Source organism: Cebus imitator, unplaced genomic scaffold, assembly GCF_001604975.1.
Source record: "Cebus imitator isolate Cc_AM_T3 unplaced genomic scaffold, Cebus_imitator-1.0 Scaffold44, whole genome shotgun sequence".
Classification (NCBI taxonomy): Eukaryota; Metazoa; Chordata; class Mammalia; order Primates; family Cebidae; genus Cebus; species Cebus imitator.
In genome coordinates, this window is record NW_016107359.1 from 6,019,352 (window position 1) to 6,026,482 (window position 7,131).

The 7,131-nt window shown below is 41.2% G+C and overlaps 1 protein-coding gene across 2 annotated transcripts in view; it reads right to left on the reverse strand.

The window, feature by feature from the left end:
• Window positions 1–6,664, reverse strand: part of CDH6 (cadherin 6) — a 154,205-nt gene extending 147,541 nt beyond the window's left edge. Inside the window, exon 1 of one of the 2 annotated variants that reach the window (XM_017526838.2) lies at window positions 6,442–6,664. The gene's annotated coding sequence lies outside the window, so the exon portion shown is untranslated. Of the gene's footprint in view, window positions 1–6,184; window positions 6,288–6,441 lie in introns of those variants that run through there. The other variant, XM_037737878.1, reaches the window with a different exon arrangement.
• Between the last annotated feature and the right edge of the window lie 467 nt (window positions 6,665–7,131).

Consider the following 7,131-nt stretch of genomic DNA (forward strand, 5'->3'; position numbering starts at 1 on the left):
TTTAGTAGAGACGGGGTTTCACCATGTTGACCAGGATGGTCTCGATCTCTTGACCTTGTGATCCACCCGCCTCGGCCTCCCAAAGTGCTGGGATTACAGGCTTGAGCCACCGCGCCCAGCCGATAATTTATTTTCTTATAAAAAGTACCATCATTATGTTCATAAAAATGGCCCGCACAATGTTTTCTACAATTATAAATTCTGACACATGCTTGCAAATGATTTATCAAAAATGAAGAACTTAAAAACATCTCCCTCAGACTTCACATCTGCCAAGCTCTGGTCAAAATAATCAAATCATTCCCATGCCCTCTGCTGCTCTGCAGTACTCAGAGAGAGTCACACTTTTACTTCTAAGACATCACAAGTGTTTGTTAACAGCACATTCATTAAGTGCTTGGCTCAAACGGAGATTCCCTGGAAATTCAAACCAAAAAAGGGCTAAGTAAAGAGGATACAAGTATAGCAGTGTCATTTTGATTTACTGTGTAATTATTGCTATGCAAAATGCATGTAAAATACATAGAACAGGGTGTGACAAAGGTTAGTTTATTATTCATTATCATTATTATTTGGACGCATAAAAATTCTGAGCCAAAATACTGTTAGTGTTTCTTTTTTTAATCTTTGCTGGATAGATACGTTTATATCCAGACCTACCAATTTAGGAAATTAGAGAAAGAGAAAAACACAGCATTCTTTCAAGTGCTAAAACACGAAGATAAATCATACCCTGTGGTATGTTAGTTTTCTGGGCCTCATCTTCTTCCTAAGTCATTTCTCTCACAAGATAGTACCACATATACCAAGAAAAGCGTGTAACCCATGCTGCCCATTTACATGACAAATCAAATTCAATATTAACTCTTTGGCATTAATTAAGCTCTACCTCTTATAAATCACAGCAAGGTTATGTGATTGCTAGAAGAAACCACCACCCAACAGGGTTAGTGTAAAGACACTAAACAGACGAAATAAGATATATATATATATATATCCATGGATATATACACACACATATACCATGTAAATAATGCCCCCACCTCTTTACATGGTATATATACACGGTCAATACCACATGTATATATACCATGTAAAGAGCTGGGGGCATGCTGTCTTGTGGCTCTGCCTTTCACCATGCTGTATCACAACACAGGATCCAAATGGGTGACAAGTAGAATACTTAGTCTATATTGTTGCTGTATACTTTGGATTGCAGGCATCAGAGGAAACCTGCTAAATGGTTTTTCTATTTAGCAGGCAGGACAATAAAGATAACAGAAGGAAAAGAGTTGATATTCTTCAATGCACTAAGAAAATTTTTTCCTTGATTCTGATGCAATTTCAGACCACTTTAGAAAAGATATTCTTCTGGTTAATTTACCATCCATCCAGGGTTATCTCCCTTAGATGGTGACTTTTTTTTTTTTAAAGGTAATTTTCAAGTTTGCATTTTCTGGTAGAGAAGAGTAGTGCGTATAAATATGTTAATGATGTAATTATGTTTATATAGTGGCATTTAATAGTAGCACCATTTATAAAGAGGAAAATGCACCCTGTGTAAAATTGGCTATTTTGGATTCTATTTCTATTCTTATGTTTCCCTCTGCTGTAAAAATGTACCTCCTCATTTCTTTCCATTTTACTCACTTGGACAGTTCCCCAAGTTAATTTTTTCTTGCTGTTTTCTCTTCCTATAACGTATTAGGTCTCTTGGATATTTCTGGCCAGACTTACCAATTTAGGAAATTAGAGAAAGAGAAAAACACAGCATTCTTTCAAGTGCTAAAGTACAAAGATAAATCATACCCTGTGGTATGCTAGCTTTATGGGCCTCATCTTCTTCATAAGTCATTTCTCTCACAAGGTAGTACCACATATACTAAGAAAAGCTCGCAACTCATGCTGTCCATTTACATGACAAATCAAATTTAATATTAACACTCTGGCATTAATCAAGCTCTACCTCTTATAAATCACAGCAAGGTGATGTGATCGCTAGAAGAAACCAGCACCCAACGGTGTTAGTGTAAAGATACTAAACAGATGAAATAAGATGAATCTCCAGTAATCTCTGCATATGAGTCTACTCTACATTTATGAATGTGTGCTCAGAGCATTCATCCTTCAGTTAGTTTTCTTTGTTGGAGGGGTTGAAAATTTCTTGGATAGTTCAATTTTGAACAACTAGGCTGTTGGATGTAGCTGGATCCCTCTGACCAAACTATTTTGTAGTAAATTCAGGTGTAGCACTTTTTTGAAGGGTTATTGATACTCTCCTCTTTTCCCTTACCTCCTATTTTGTGAGTGATAGCATGACAAAGAGTATATACATTTGGTTCAATAGTTAATTAGAGAGAAGCTGAAGTTCCTCAAAAGATTGTTTTGAAAAAGAGAGGCTTCTGTAGGAATAGAAACTTTAAAAAAACGTAGACCAGTTAATCTTTGTAAGAGGCAAGCTTGAACAAAAATATCACTACTTAGTTTCAGGAAAGTGCTTCAAGCACTCATCTGTCTTCAAAATAAAATAAAATAAAATAAAAATCCCAATGGAGAAAACAATATGGAAAAAAAAAAGAAAGAGAAAAGAAAATCAGCCCAAATGCTCTATTTCTGTATTTTTTCTCTAATATTCTTGGAACACTGTCACAACTGGGTGTTGTGTTTGTGTGTGTATGTGTGTGCGTTCTTCTTTCTGCCATTCTCCTATTTATCACAATGTTCTTGAGTCTTTGAATTTAGAATCATTATTCAGAAAAATATTTAAGTCAGGGAAGGTTTGATTATCCACATTTTCACTTTTTTTGTGAAGTAAATACAGTGTGCTCAGTAGACACTAGCTAGGTTGAAACACTATTAAAAATGCAATGCAGACTGAGTCACTGCTTGTTATTTTTATAAGCGAGACCCTAATTCTGATGGACACCGAAGAATAAGCAGCCGTGACTAAGCAAGAAGCACAAGGCAACTGGATTCTGCCGGATGTTATCTCGTTTGGAACACATTTCAAACTTTAGAACAGATTTTTAAATTGGAAGTTGAAACCTGCAGACTATCAGCAGAAGAGGCTGATTCACTCTCCAGAAGTTATCTTACTCCAAGTTTCAGGCAGAGTATTTTAAGGAGTAGGTTACCTAAAATGTGTTATGATATATCAAAGAAAGAAATGAAGCAGAAAAAGCCTGGAGTAAGGGTGACACAGGTATCTAAACATCTTTTGGATGTTTAACATATATTTATTTGAATGGGGAATTCTTTGAATTAGCTGCCTTTCGTTCAGCACAACTTGTGAATGTTCTGAAACAGTAATTGCATTTTTTTCTGTAAATATTTCTTTTGTTGTTGGGGGGCACTCTTTGTGTAGAACTTTTGGGGCTCTAAATATAATAATATTATTTTTGAGTAAATTAGAAGTAAGGAAGTAGAGTCTTGGAAAGGTCACAAATAAGAAAATCTTATATTGATGATGGTAAATATTAATTGGACATTGCTTTCATTTGGAACATCTATCAGTTACCAAAAGTCTAGACATCCAGAAAACCATAAAAAATATTTGTAAGTCTCTTAAATTAGAGGAAGTACAGAAATAATGGCAATAATAATTATATGACCTGTCACAAATATTAAGAGAGTGCTTAGAGAATACTAACTTATTTACAGAGAAAAGGTTGTTATACTCTTATTATCTTAGATAACGAAATCCATTCTGCAATTGAACTCCAGGGAGAAATGCATGGAGTGACCCACTAGAGGTCCCTTCCAACTAAAAAAAGTTTCAATAGTTCAAAGGATGCAGCCTTAGTAAGTTGGCATTCATGACTGCAAAGCAACTTTGGGGCCAGAAGGGGGGACCACACATTTCAATTCCTTAGAAAGGCTGTGATTTTACTCAGAATATTTGTCACATTTCATTTCCTTTTTTTAAAAAAAAATCCCTATGTGGGACACTCACTCAATTAGTCCTAATTAAAATTTCAGAACTTATTGCAATTCATTGATACCATAACACAGTATCATATAATACCCTGTGACTGTAGCTGTGCTTTCTAGAAATTCTTTAGCTGTTTTCAAGTGTCTCAAGCAGTATTTTGCAAGATAAATTTTTTCTTTAAAAGAAGAGTGCCTCAGTAAGTTTTTCTTTGCAAAGCTGATGGAAGTGGTGGGTGGAAGAAGTAGGGTACAGGTTTTTTGATGGTAGGCAACTTGGTAGGAAATGATTATGTTTCCATATATTATCTTTGCAGAGTTAGCAGTACAAAATGTAAGTGCAATAAATTGGTGTAAAAGCCAGATAGTAAAGGGACTAAAAGTCCCTATGGAGATACCAACCTGTCACTTTCTTGTAATGGTAGCAAAAGATAATTGTAGACACAAATACAGTAGAACTAAATCGGTGCCATTTTCCTTCAAAAATGGGCTGCTGCCTCTTAGTTTTTCTGAAGAAATTGGTTACTTTCTCTGCTTCAAAAGTATTGCATGAACCATTAAATTAGCTGGGAGAGATCTGCCTTTTATTTTCCTCCAGTACCTTTTTAATTAGAATATGCGAAAGAGCAAAAGGGGATGAGATACAGTCCTATGTGATTGCATTTTCCAGTCGATTGTTGAATTTCTTTTAAGTTTCTGAGCTTTGCATTGACAATCCGGCCTCTGGCATAAACTTTGCCCTACTGGTTATGACATAATGAAGACATCTGCTCGATCATACCCCTTTCTTCCCACAGCTGGTTTTACAGTTCTCTAAAATAGCAAGCACAGAGCCATGCAAATACTATTTCACAAAGGGTGATGCTCAAGTCTCAAGTGAAACTGTAAGAGATTTTTTTTTCCCTCTCTCTCTTAAAGTAAAATCCTAAGGGTTTTCTTTTTCAGGTAAAGCTTTCAGCAAGAAAAGAAAGAAAATAAGCAACCCTTTGGCACTGTTCACATAAGCATATTTGTTAGTCCTTTTTGGAAGAGTTGTGCATTAACTAGGCATATCCCCGGGTTCCTTTTCCAACAGGGAGGAGTTTGCAACCCCCTGATAATTAACCACTCAGAAAGCCCATATTTTGGTCTGCACCCGTCCAGAGCAGCCATATATGTACACAAAAGCCACTCCTCAACATTCCTGCAGGGAAAATCTTTTCCTTCTTTCCCACTGCGTGCTTTGCAAAGTGAAAGTGAAGACTGGCAGAGACGCGGTCTGATACACCTCTATAGGGTGACTATCATAATTAAAAAAAATTTTTTTTTTTAAAGGAGAGTGGGAGAGAGAAACGTGTGGCTATTTCAGATGATTAAACTTCTTGGTTATTAAATGCTCCAAGTCACTGTTAACTCAGGTGTCCAGCCCCTTGCACGAACAGAGACCTGCATTTAACTCCCCATAAAATATGGATTTTATTGCAGCAGTGACAACACTTCTTAGCACCAGGCTGACCTCTCCAGCATCTCCCATCTCGTGACCTACGGTAACTCTTGGCAGAAGAATCTCTAACTACAGAAGAAGTAATCTCAGCTCTGCAACTGCTGCAGTCCACAACATTGCAGCGTCTCTCTTTATCAAATTCTGGGATTAACGCACTGGGGGCTCCAATTTCTCCGCATCTGGCACCTAAAACCAACCGCACTCCAAGCACTCTCCAGTCAGCCCGGGGAAGGCTTTCTCCCCCAGGTTTGAGGCTGGCCAGCCGTGAACAGCAGAAGCGAGCTGCGCCTTCCACATGACTTTTCCCTGGACAGTGTGCTCCATTTTCCCAGTCCAACGTTGGACTTTCCTTGCAACCTAAGCATTTCTGTCCTAGATGAGCGGGCAGGCGTTGCCCGGAACGTGCAAGCTAACACTTTTCTTTAGCTCCTTCTCCCAGCCAAATCGTCTCTTTAGTTTAAGTTTTCCTTATTGGGAGCATTGCAGAGTTTTCAGACTACCTGATTTTCTGCTTTCCCCCCAAAGCCAAGAAAAGTAACCCAGCCCAAGCAGTCACCGCACAGACCCTTTTGATGCGGGCAGGTGGAGAGACATCCAGCCCCAAACGGCTCGGCGGGTCCTGCAGGCACCGGCGCCCTTGGTCATTGACCAGCCAACTTTGCAAATGCCGGAGCTCCCCTGGCAGCCCCTGCCGGCGCAGAGAGAGGCGGCGGGTTCTTCTCCGGCGCCCGCTTCCCGGTGTCCCCTCCCCGCCCCGCGGAGGATCGGGCTTACCAGGAGGCGGAGGAGCGGCGCCCAGGCTCCCCGGGAAGCGGCGTCGGTCCCGGGCAGCGGCAGCTGCGCCGCCTGCGAAGCCGGACCCGCGCGCCCGCCCCGACCCGGGCTCGCAGGCTGAGAGCATCCCTCCCAACTCCGCGCGCGGCACCCACCGGGCGGAGAGGGCTCTCTCTCTGATTGGCTTCCATCAACGCTACAGAATTAAAAAAAAAAGCAAGGGAGATGTAGGCACAGCCAGCGGGGCCCGAACCCACCTCTGCTCGCCTCCTGCGCCCGCGGAGACCCTGCGACCCGCCCAGCCTCCTCCTGCCTCCGCCGCCGCCGCCGCGGTCGCTGGCTTTGCCGTTCTCGCTGTCGCGGCCGAAACTGCAGCTCTCGGGATGCGAAGGTTACGGGCTCCGGAGAGCTGGCTCTTGTGGGCACACACTGATTTGCAAGTGAATGAAGTGGGAGGGAGCAAAGAGAGGAGGACTTTGTTAAAGAGGCCCGGAGCCTGCCCCCGCCCGCCCCCTCCCCTTGACAGAATGACTCCCAGTGTTTGAAGTCCTGAGCAATTCGCTCCCTGGAACACTCCTCCAGCCCCAGGCTTTTCCTTCCTTTTTTCTTCTTTCTTTCTTTTTTTCTTGGGCGGGGGTTTAAGATATACTCAGAACTTGTATGACTCCGTCTGTTTCCTCTTTTATACTATCAAAATGCACCTTGTGCTGTTATCAGCAACGATCTGATGTTCTTTTTTCGCCGACCACAAGCAATTACAATTCCCAGGGACACAGTACCTCGTCACGCTATCAGTTGGCCAGCTTCGTGTGATAGCACGCATAACATGCACACACATAAAACGAGCCGGTCTCCTGAGATGACAATATCGATGGCTTTTCTTTACAACGTAAACAGGCGTTCTCCAGACGCAAGCAGACATGGATAGATTCATACGTGTCTTTCCT